At 33.7% G+C, this 12,903-nt stretch overlaps 1 long non-coding RNA gene and 1 pseudogene across 1 annotated transcript; one reads left to right on the forward strand and one right to left on the reverse strand.

Moving 5' to 3' along the window:
* Window positions 1-5,876: 5,876 nt before the first annotated feature.
* LOC148202613 (uncharacterized) lies at window positions 5,877-8,190 on the forward strand. The gene is made up of 3 exons (XR_015784793.1): window positions 5,877-5,953; window positions 6,060-6,149; window positions 7,916-8,190. It is a non-coding gene; the product is annotated as an uncharacterized LOC148202613 (long non-coding RNA).
* Window positions 8,191-8,391: 201 nt separating this feature from the next.
* Window positions 8,392-9,690, reverse strand: LOC148202614 (aspartic proteinase CDR1 pseudogene; annotated as a pseudogene).
* Window positions 9,691-12,903: the final 3,213 nt, after the last annotated feature.

Consider the following 12,903-nt stretch of genomic DNA (forward strand, 5'->3'; position numbering starts at 1 on the left):
GTATCGGATTTTAATAGACAAAAATATCCTTATATATCATGGATTCTAAGTTTTAAGGTTAAAGGTATTTTAATAATTTTCATTCTCAAAACTAAAAGAAAGAAACCTCAAACCCTTACTCACCTCTCTCATTGCTCTCAACCCTTTCTCTTTCATCCCTCTCACTCTATTCTTTTCTCTGTCATCACCCCCAATTAAAAAAATCAGAAACATTTGCCGTTTAAACAATCTTACAAAAAATGATTTTATATAATTTTTGTCTTATATAATTTTATCCAATTTTCAAAAGAATAGAAGGAATTGGTAATTGACCTGGAAAAAATCAGAAATACTCGCGGTTAAACAATTTCTTACAAAAACTGATTTAATGAGTTTTCATTTTATAATTTTTGTCTTATCTAATTTTATCTCATTTTCACAAGCATAATGACATCCGAAAGAATTGGTAATTGGCCCGGAGGGTTTTTTTTAGAGATGACAGATGAAATTAGAAAGGTTAGTGAAGATGGTGAAATTGAGGAGATCTTGAATGAACCTTTGTCTAAAGGTGAATATGTCAATGACTCAACTCTTTACAAAGGCAAATTTTTAAAGGCAAGTGTTTCTGATTTTTGCAATTGGGTTACAGTAAGGATGACAGAGAAAAGGTTGGAGTGAGAGAGATGAAAAGAAAGGGTTGAGAGGAATGAGAGACGTGAATAAGGGTTTGAGGTTTTTTTTTTAGTTTTGAGAATAAAAATTATTAAAATATCCTTAACCTTAAAATTTAGAATCCATGATATATAAGGGTATTTTTGTCTACTAAAAGTCGGTACACATTACTAAAATCTATCAACTGAAAAACAGACGTACGCGCGTTAGCAAACCCCATATATATATATATATATATATATATATATATATATATATATATATATAGTAGTGGAAAAATGACCTTTTAAGTCTGCAAATCTAAGTCTGTTTATAAAAAAACAGATATAAAAATGAGCGGTGACAATTTAGTAAATAAAAGACTATTATTAAAGTCTGTTAGAGACTTAAAATAGATATAATTTACATATGTTACCTTTTATCAGACTTAGTATTATTAAGTCCGGTAACATTGGAATAAACTTAAAGAAAATGTTTTAACCTAAAAAAAATCTAAGAAATTTGTAAACCTTTCTCATTTCCTAGGAAACAAACTTTAGCATCAACTCGCCATCTCGTATTGCAGCACCGGCCTCCCCACTGGTAACCTCCACATATTGGACCCTCTCCTCCCCTTCCACCCTTCTTGGCCGTGAGAGGGCCATCGTCATTAACTTGGAGCACATCAAGGCCATCATCAACGCCCATGAGGTCCTCCTCCTCAACTCACGTGACCCCTCCGTCACCCCCTTCGTCCAAGAGCTCAAGGCTAGGATCCTTCGCTACCACCAGGCCTTCTCCTCTTCCAAACACCACGACCACCACACTGACTCCGACCACGACCACGACGACAACCCTGATGCCATCAAGATTCTCCCTTTCTAGTTCGTGGTCATGGAGGTCTGCCTTGAAGCCGCCTGTAGCATATTGGAGAACGAGGTTCGTGCTTCCCTCTTCTCTTCTCTCCATTTCCTGCCGACAATTCACTCAGAAAGGTCGTTAGGATATTCATGTTAGTGTTATTGGACGACTTGAGCACCTAGGACGAGTGCATGTTGTTGGAACTGGCATAGACATTAGACAGTGTTTTGGGTATTCCTCACGTCACGCTTCATACAGATTTAGTAAAGAGTATGAACAAAGGCTGAAGTACGACATCACAAAGGAGATCACGCAGGAGATCACAAAGAAGGTCAGGATAAATTTGTATGATGAAGTCGCTTCAGAAGTGACTGAAAGGGTGATGCGCCAGTTTCAACAACAGTTTGAGAGTTATATATGGCATGCGTCTGCAGCCATCTCTTGTAGTCGAATATGTTGTGCCTCCCATAGGTAAAATTAATAATCATTTTTGTTTATTAATTTACCTTTTGTATAAGCTAACATTTAATTTGACAGGTAGAAGCGACAAAGGAAGTTGTTCAGCTCCAAGCATCTCAAGGGACGACATGGACGAGACTTGTCCATGTCAGCTATATGTTGAGATAGCCACTCTAGTTCATGGTATGCAACTGGGAAAAGATGAGGTGAAGGTCACGGTCGATGGAATTGTCATACCAGATGTGTTTGTTCCTATGCCAACAGATGAGATTGTCATTGTGGCACGGGCATTTTAGTCTTTCGTCGCTTGGTCCTAGATCTTTGGTTGGTTCTACTTTTGACTCCTCGATATGGACTCCTACTATATACTTCTGAATTTTAAGCTTTACTTCTTATTAACGTAAGAACATAACTATTTTTTCATGTAACAGTAGACAGGTCGAGAGTCCTACACCAAAGAAGATTCAATTATTTGAGGACGATCCTCTTGGTGCGTTACACAAGCTTTCTAACATCATTGCAGATGCGTCGATGATTGTTCCATGGGTCTTACTATATTTGGAAGAAGCTTAAAGATCCCATTGTACTTGCATAAGCAAGATGTTCAAGAGCCTGCGTCGGGGAGAGAAGAGCTTAATATCACCCTCGTTCAGTTGTGGATGATGTAACTCTATGAGCACTTATTTATATAGATCGATTTATCAAGTTACATATATCAAATCATTTATTGATTTCAGGTATATGTTTGGTGTAACTAACAAGATGGGATTTAATGGTGTATATGAGTTCATTGACCCCCAAATGACTAACGAAGGAAATAAATTTGATGGCATCCAAGCATACATCACTAGTTGTTTTGCAATGGGGAAGGAGCTATATTTTACCCTTATATAGTTGGGTAACTGAAATTTTTAAATTTTAAAGTTTCATTTGTGATTTTAGTATATAACAATTAAGTTTTTACCAATTTCAGGTATCATTGGCAGCTACTTGTGGTTTTCATAACGAAGAACATAGTTGTATGATTTTGTTCATTGCACAAATCTCTTCTCAACCCTTTCAGACAAGTAGTAGATTGGTAAGAACCTCAATGTCTGGACTTTCTTCCTTATATAAATGTATTCTAATGCAATTTTTTTAATAGTTCCCTTGCAACATATATGATGTTGTCCAGGAGATCAACTGCTAAAGCTAAAAAGCTTGCATGGTTGACCCTTAAGTTTTGGTCTTTTAATCCATACTTTGTTACATTTTGTACCATTTCAGTGATGTTCCTTAACATTTTATAATTATGATATATATTGTAGTGTAATATACAAAGCGGGTCATATGAGTGGGGTTACTACATCATTTATTAGATGATGACCATTATTCATGTCCATGTTACAAGTGGATGAGAAATGGTAATATTTGATTTTATTGATTTTTTTAATCTATAGTTTAGAATTCGTATACACTAATTGAAATCATTATGTCTTATGCAGAGATTTAATTTTACTACTCCAATTCCAAACAAGTTCCTTAAATCCATAGGGAAAGCACTTGCAAAATATGTAATTCAACTCTATCATAGTATGTAGATATTAGGATATAGTTAGCTCTACATTAGCATATTTATAATTAGGTTAACTTTTTACATTGGTTTGATTTATGCTTCTAAATTGATTTATGATTATAATTTTATGTACATTGAATTGATTTATGATTTATTATAATTTTCATTGAAAATATGATTTTGGACTGTTCTGGACAATTTTAAAATATGTAGGTCTGTTTCTGTATTTGAGATTGTTGTAGAAACAGACATGTTTTTTAAAACAAAACACCTAGAATACGCCTCGGTTCTGACCATAACCGAGGCAGAAAACCCTCTATGGCATCGATTTTGGCCACAACCGAGGCAGAAATGTTGACAAAAAACATCTACTGCCTCAATTCAACCATAACTAAGGGAGAAGTCCCCCCCCCTCTACTGTCTCGGTTCACAAGCAACCGAGGCCAAAAGTCTGGCGAAAATAAAAAATAAAATAGGAACAACCTCTATTGCCTCGGTTGTAGTTGAATCGAGGCAAAAAGCTTACCACTTGCGAAAATAATTGTTGTAGTTTTACATTACTGCATTGGTGATTTAAGGAGTTGAGAAAGACTTTGAAGATTGGAAGGTTTAACGAGTGAAAGTCTTTAAATGTAGTTGATTTTTGTCTGTAAAATTTTGAATCAAGAGGGGTGTTAAAAATGTGATTCAAACAATTTTTGGGTTATGTGTAGTTACTTTAGTCAGTTTTACAATTTTATAAGTAATTATTGTTTATTTAAACTATTTTCCACGACCTTCGAGACCTCAGTTATAAAGAAACCAAAGTCATTCACCTCTTTTGAACTCAGTTAACACAAAACTGAAGTCTAAAAGTGTATCAAAAGTTTCAAAATTGATATTTTATTTATTTATTTATTTGAAAAGGACATATGACTTCGGTTGAAAATGAATCAGATAAACCCTTTATGTCTCAATTCTACGAACAACTGAGGTCATATCTCTTAAGAAATTCAAAATTGTCACTTTAATATACTCAAGCTCGGATACAATTCGGCTAAGAATGGATTTAGCTCAGTCAAAGTAGGTTACAGCTCAACCAAGGTCGAAACAACTCGACCAAGGTTGGTTACATTTTTTATTGTTAAAATATGTCATTTTTGTGTTAATGAATAATCTATACACATTGATACAAGTAATAATAAAGCACATAAATTACTTTCATTTATCCAATTTCTCTGAGTAAAAAGTTATTTACTCTTGCTTTATTTGTATTTTAACTTTATACATATTTAATTATGAAAAATCATGTTAAAAATAATATAAAATAAAACAAAATAAGAATTAAAGAAAGAACTTTAAATAAATAATTCGATATAGATCAATATATCACTGAAAAAAAATAACAAAAATTATAAATTAATATAGATTATAACAAAAAATAACAAAAAAATAAATTAATATAAAACATTTTTTCAACCACCAAATAACATGTGGAAGTCATATTCTAGTTTACTTGTCACACGGTAAACACTCTGATCGATTAAGAACGAAACATATGAAAAGGGAATCACTGAATTAGTTAAAACGAAATGGAGTAGATTACAACAAATGGGAATGACATGGTAGCTTTGGAAGAAAAGCTAAAAAAAGAGAGGCTAAAATTGAATATAAATTTGGATCAAAGATGAATTCAGCCATATCAATATACTTAAGTAGGGAATTATAAAGAAAACTAAGCATGTATATCATAGAAGATGAAAGGGATATAGATTGAGAGAAAATTGGAGAGAATGAAATTTTCCAGTGGGCTTAGGATGGTAAATTTCAATGAAAAATCAGTGATGACACAAAAATCTAAGATCAAATTGCTAGAAAAGGAAACTCTAAATCTATTTACTTCCACTCAATGATTAAATAAGGGAGAATTAAAAATCTAATTAAAGGTGTGGAACGAATTTGGTCAGAGAACCAAAATCAATTCAAGGATTTGTAAGGGAGGTATTTATGGGTAGTTTAGGGGTTTCTTGTAGTTTATGGGTAGAGAGTAGGTGATGTGTGAGAACCTGATAAATTAATGCACACTAATCCATTCTCTGATCACATTTTTACTACACCTTGCCACGTCAAAATCCACTCACTTTCTCTCAGCATGCACTGAATGCCATATGTCATCTTGGAAGCTTCTAAAAGCTGTAGTGGAAACCATGTGGCAGTGTGTAACTGCTCAACCGTTTGACGAGGAAGAGAAAAACAATTTCTCTGAAAACACTTCTCTTCCTTCCATGCAAATCATCATCTTCCTCTCGAATTCTGATCTTCCATCTTCTCTGCATTTTCTCTGCACTCTTTCATCTCCTCTTCGAAATAACTCACCATCATCTCTTCCAATATCATTTCAGACACCGTAGAAACCTTCCCTGCACTGTGAACCTCATTCTGATCCGAACAGAATTGAGAACTGAACTGGTAAGTTCTCATCTTTGCATCTTCGTCCATTAAATTCCTGCAAACCAAAATTCTGGTTGCATGTATGAGTTAGAAGTCTGATCTGTTTACGGTTTTGGTGTGTTAGATTAAGTGGAAGTGGTTGAGTGAAATTCTGATAGAAAGCTGTGAGAGCACGAGAGAAACTCTAAACAATTGAAGTGAACTGCTTGATAAGGTAAGGGAAGCTTATATGTTTAATTTTTACTACATGATTTTCTGATCTGAAATGTATATATGAAGAGTATGATGGTCGAGTAATTATGAATATTATTGATACGGGATATGATTTCTGGTTTGTTCTGAATGTTGATCTGGATACGTATAAAAGGTGTATGAATGTTATAGAGTTAGGATGATTGGATTGATTGAATCTGTCATGAATGAACACTGATATATGTATTATACAGGTTGTGGTTGATTTGATTCAAATGCATGTTGATTTGATTATGTATGAATGGAATATGTTGATTGTATAGTTGGAATGATTCAAATGTTGAAATCTATATGATTTTAATGTATTAAATCTGGAAGGAAAGTTGTAAAGTTCATAAAGTTGAAATCTGGAAAAATTCTGCTAAAGTTGAAAAATCTGGAATTTACTCTTTCCCACTGATGAAGGACATTCGTCCCTGTACGGTCTTAAACCGTTCGGCTTTCAGTAAAATTACTTAGATTGGAATTCTTTCATTTGGAAAGAATTCTGCTCGAGAACGAGCGTCCCCAGTTGATGGTCTGAGCGTTCGTCTAGCTCAGCAATGTTTAAATATTTAAGACTTTATAAATAAGTGACGTTCGGCCTTAAGTCGAGCGTTCGTCCTTAATGTCGTTCGACCTTATGTCGAACGTTCGTTCTACAGAGCGTTCATTCTTATACTGAACGTTCGTCCGAACTGGCGCTCGGTCCTATACCGAAGCGTTCGTCTTAAATAGCGCTCGGTGTATATCCAGCGTTCGTTTTAATTCGTGCTCGGTCATTGACCTAGCGTTCGTCCAAAGCAGGGTTCGGTTTCTAACTGAACGCTCGTCCTTATTATTGAATTCTGAGCGAACGTAATTGACGTTCGTCCAAAGTAAATTTCTGAACGTTCGTTCATTGACAGTAAGAGTTGTTTTCTGTACTTTAAATATTCTGGTTATTTATCTAAGTTATTCTGTAAGATATTTATTCTCTTGATTCAACCTAAAGTTCTTGTACTCAACATCTTCTAAGTATTATTCTGAACTTCTAAATTCAATCTCATTTAAATTCTTTAAGAATTCTTAACGTCCATCAATGAATAAGAGTTCGTTTCTTTTGTTCAGAAACGTGAAATCAAAGGTTCTGTAATAAGTTCGTTTTATTTGATTAAAGAATGCATGACGTTAATGTTAAGAGAGTGGAACACAGAATGGAAAGATTATAACTATGAAAGGATTTGATGGTTGAACACTATGTGATATGATTATACGATTATGGAATTGAACGAGCGTTCCAAGGAGGAACGTCTCAGATGTGTTAAAGATGGAATTGGTAAAGTATGACCGTGGTTAGTTAATGCTGGCTTGGTCCATCCTGATATTCCGTGATGCTCATCTTCACGTAGAAGGGGGTAGTCATGTGTGGGAATGGCAGGAGGTCATTCGTATCCCTCACTTAGCAGGGGCGAATGATTAACCTCAAGTGGAAGCTGATTAGGTATATCCCGGCTATTACACCACTTGGGTGCAAGGACGCCTGTAACTACATGGTTCATACAGTCCGGACGGTCTGTCTTATATATATTTATATGTTAAATTATATGATTAAGTTACTTGATGAATGTGTGAATTGAATCATGAACTGTATGTATGTTGTATTAATTAAACAATATAAGCTTACCCTTGCAATGTTCCATGTGTTGTCTGCTGTTTCTGTATGTCCGTCTTGTCAATGCAATGATCATCCGTTGTGGATGTGAGCAGATGGCGAGGCACCCTTGGAATCATTGCTGGAAGAAGAAAATTTGGAGGATGCCAACTTGGTGGAAGTTGAAGTCAAATCGGAGCAGTAGGGATTAGTTCCGTAGTAGATATTAGATTTTTCTGTACTGTATTTTGACAGTTCTGTATACAGTTGTGCAGAATAGATTATTCAGAACTGGTTTTGTATTTTGGCTGAATTTCTGAACACGGAAATCACTGTAAATATTGATGTACGTGCTGTACCCTTTTGAGCAGCTGCTGTTTATATTTAAAGACTGCACTGTATTTTCTGTAAATGTAATTAGATCTGATTAATGGAAATTTCTATTTATTGGGATGTTACATGATGCTTATATAGTTTATCTGGAAATAATGAAGCATGCACGTTTAATAAAATTTGAGAGGACAAGTTTATTTTTGATTGATAGAAGACTATGAAGAGTGAGAAAACATGTTATTCTATTTCATCGAAATTTCTATAACTCGGAGGTACAATCTGTGTTGAGAAAGGTGACTGTGTTATGTTGTGTGTCATAGCCAACCAAGATGTCCTGCTGTGCCAAATACCCCAAAATGGCTTCAAAACCTGAACGGAAAGCCAAACATATAATAGTTTCCGTGACCTTGGCAAAGGTGTTGATAGAATGCCATTGCACAGCTCCACCACCTTTAAAATGTGCAAACACTGTTGGTATATGATATTCTTCACCAGGTGTAATTTCGAAGCACAACCTCAAACCTTTTTGTGGGCTATTAGTACGAGGTAAATTAACTAAATTTACCATTTCTCCTTCCAAACCTGAGTAAACCTCATCTGGCAAATAAGTGATCGTTGTCCCTGAGTCAATAAAGATGTTTCCATCTTCACCATTTCTGGGAAACTCTATTCTCTTGCTTCCCACACTGATTGCTTCCATCACCACGTAGTACATGGACGGCCGTGCTATGTTTATGAATAAAGGGGTTGAAACGGTACCTTCAATAACCTCACCACGATCTCCAAAATGGAGATAGCTAGGTTTTGGTTCTCCTTCATACATTGGCGTCAAACAATAGGAAAACGTTCCACCTGTTTTAGGTTTTAACTGACTTGCAAGTGAGAAAGGTCCGTTTCCAAGGCCAACTATGCCAGAGCTTTGCTCACCAAAGATTCCATAGTTGTTGTGTCCACATCCAATCACAGTTTGGGGAAATGCTACAGGAACATTTTTAGTACTGGAAGTTAGAGTAATGGTGTCCCAACTGAAATCTCCTTCTGAAGTTGATCCATCACCATAAGTCACTTTATATGTACAGTGTTTTCCATCGTTAAAATTGCAGAAAGTATGTGTCCCACTCAGACATTCAGCAGCAACACAAGGGATATTACTGTATGTCCTTGAAGTTGAAGAATCAAATATGGGTCTGTCTTGTTTGTAACAGTTTTCACAAGGTTGACATTGCATCCAAATTAAGTTTGAACCAGTATCAACTATACTAAGGATTTGGACTGGGGGAGTTCCAACTGAATAGTTCATCAGGAATTCTCCTGAAACTGGTGTTACAGTGCTCTCAACATCGTTTGAGTCTAGGTTGAAGTAATTAGCACGATGGATGGAACGAAGAATGGCATTTTCAACTCGTTGGAAATGGGTTTCCGTGGGACGATAAAATGGTGATTTTGGTGAATCACGGTGGATCATCTCCACACTGAAACTGCTTTTAAGGGCTTTTGAAAAGGAAATGTTTTGAAGAAATACCAAGACAATGAGAAAAGATGAATAACGTACAACCATTGTCATCATGTACATGCATAAGATTAGTTGATAAACAAACAACTGCTTCAAATGGATTTGTAATTGTTGGTACCTTCTTATACCCTGACTGTGAAATTATCTGCAATAAATGTTATCGGTATTTAATACCTTATATCTGATATATTCATGATTAGCATTAACGTCCATTTTTTACTATTTATTTAGTCTTGATTTCAATAATTAATGCAAAATTTAATTTCTTGCAAAATTCTACGTGTTCTGATATGTTTCCAAGCTAAGTGCAGATGAATGAAAAAGCTAACAATTTGTTATATATACCTTTATTGGAGATCTTGTGATCCAAAAGTAAATATTCAAAGAATATCGTGTTTATATTAGTAGGTGAAATTCAATTTGAACAACCTAACAATTTATTTTATATATATACATATATATATATATATATATATATATATATATATATATATATATATGACTTTTGATAAAAAAAAATTAAAATAATTTATTTATGGTTTTTTTTATTTTCTAATTTTTAAGCAATCTATATGTTACACTTATATTGGATTCTTAATAGCATCATAACATACTTTATGGAAGAGTTTTGATGCATCAAATAATTTTGATTCATGAAAAGATACAACTACATTATTAAAAACGTTGCAATAATTTTGTCATATATTTCTAAACAATCACAGCTAATGTGTGAGCATGTTTCGGCTTATGTGTGAGCATGCTCAAACAATGAGTAAGGAGTTTTAGACCTTTGCAAATAAAATAGTTTATTCAAATGATCAAAAAGTAAAATAACACTTGGGAGAAAACCAATCCCTCTTAGCAATCATTATATATATGATGTATTATTCACTTCAGAGTCTATATTTTTTAGAAGAAAAAGAAGTGTTTAAAATGTGTTTGACTTTGATTCATAAGTGATATGAGACTTTTAGGTGTGATAGGAACATAAGTCTTTTAGTCGATATCTAAAGAAGATGAGTTGTCATTCTCAATAGAAAGCTTGAGGGACCTTAATTGACTATATAGGTTGGTAATACTGTAGAGTTATTGGGGAAAGTAAATCACCCATAGATTTGGCCAATAATCTTGTGTCTCATGGTAGAAGCAAGCATATAGAAACCAAGTTTTTTTTTTTTCATGGATTTAGTCAACAAGGATTGAATCAAACTAAAGCATTGTAAGACACACTAGTAAAAAATGGAAGATTTAAGGACTTGAGAAAGTCTTTGAATAAATGTTATCAGTATTTAATACCTTATATCTGATATATTCTTGATTACCATCAACACCCTTTTTTGACTATACATTTAGTCTTGATTTTAGTAATAATGCAAAATTTGATTTTTTGCAAAATTCTTCCATGTTCTGATATGTTTCCAAGCTAGATGAATGAAAAACCTAACTATTTATTATATATACCTTTATTGGAGATCTTGTGATCCAAAAGTAGATATTAAAGGAATATGAGGTTTATATTAGTAGGTGAAATTCAATTTTAACAACCTAACAATTTATTATATAACACATATTCTTATATAACACATATTCTTATTGTTAATATAACACATATTCTTATTGTTAAAATATATAGTGTTTTAATTTGAAACGGTATGTATGAAAAAAGAATTATATAAAAAAATTTAGTATTAATCTTAAATATGGATTACACACAGAATAAACCTTATAATTAACAAGTATTGCTTTTTGTAATTGAAAAACTGTGTCGAATGTTTTGCTAACAAATATTAATTAGTCCTTAAAATTAATTTTTTAGAAATATTCATTTCTATGGCCAACTGTTTCTTAATAAGATTTAGTTTGCAAATATAAAAGAAAATTTCCTATTTATTTTGATGGATTTTAATATATGAGAGGGTATCAAATTGTTGGTGTATTCTTTATGATGCGTGGATATATATATATATATGTATGTAACTTACATACGGATACATCCGTATGTGAATTACATAAGTCCTTTTCACATATGAATTTTTATCCGTATTTAATTCGTATGTAATACTATTTTATATACAGATATATTCGTATGTAAATTACGTAAGCCCTCTTTGCATATGAATTTTTATTTGTATTTAATTCGTATGTAACACTATTTTATATACAGATTTTGAAGGTTACATATGGATTTTAATCGTATGTAACTATAATTTTTCTTGTAGTGCTGATCTTGTGGTTGATCTTATTGTGGTTGAATATTATTGTATGGTTGATTTTGAGGTTGAAAAAATTATTGTACAGTTGCAGCTGCTGGAAGCGGAAGGTACTACATTATGGCGCCAATAAAGCCTTGAAATTGAGAGGTCATCTGTCAAAGTGGCTCATCATGGGTTGCTACTTCCGTTTGGAGGATAAAAATGTCTTCTACAATTGGTTGCTGAGTAGAAGATGTTTGTGTCTGTTGTATGTAACTATCTACAAGGCAATTGTAGCTCGAGCTTATCTCTTCCAATTCGAAGAAACCAACCAGGGTTTCCTAAATCGCGATTTTAAACCTCCAACCAACAACGACCAAAAATAGGTCAATGCAACAATAACAAGAGAAAACAAAAAAACAAAAAAATCTCAAAGCTTCGATTACTCACTGTCTTCAGTCCTCAACGACAAATCAAATGTGATTCTATACAACTCGCGATGGCAATGTCAACGAAGAAACACTGATGGCAACTCGATCAAAATGTCGCTACGACAACAGATCCCAGTCATGTGAGCAAGAGGGAGAAAGGCAATCTCGTGATTGGGAGAGTCGAAGGGACAACTTCTCTGTGAGCAATAGGGAAAAATGAGTTTTGTCGAGAGAGGGGAAAATTTTGAGATTTCCTTTTAGGATTTACAGCAGTTTGAATTTTATTTTTTAATTGTTTTTTTTAAATCTGTATGAAATATCAGCAAGTAAGGTTTTATCCACTTACATATGGATCTATCCTTAGGAAACTTCGCACTCAAAGGCGCCAACACTACATAAAGATCTTACATACGAAAAATCTGCATGTAAAATATTTTTCCCATTACATATGGATACACTAGTACAGAAATCGTGTATAACGTCGAATATTTTGGGCTTTTAACGACGAATTCGCGAACGACATCATATCAGCAGACGTTAAATTGATGTCAAATTTAAAAAAATTGACGTTAAGTTAACTTCGAATTTTGTCAATATACGACGTTAACTTAATGTCAAATTTTGTTAACATACGA

The sequence above is a fragment of the Vigna umbellata genome, chromosome 3 (assembly GCF_029865625.1).
Source record: "Vigna umbellata cultivar VRB3 chromosome 3, Vumbellata_1.0, whole genome shotgun sequence".
Taxonomy (NCBI): Eukaryota; Viridiplantae; Streptophyta; class Magnoliopsida; order Fabales; family Fabaceae; genus Vigna; species Vigna umbellata.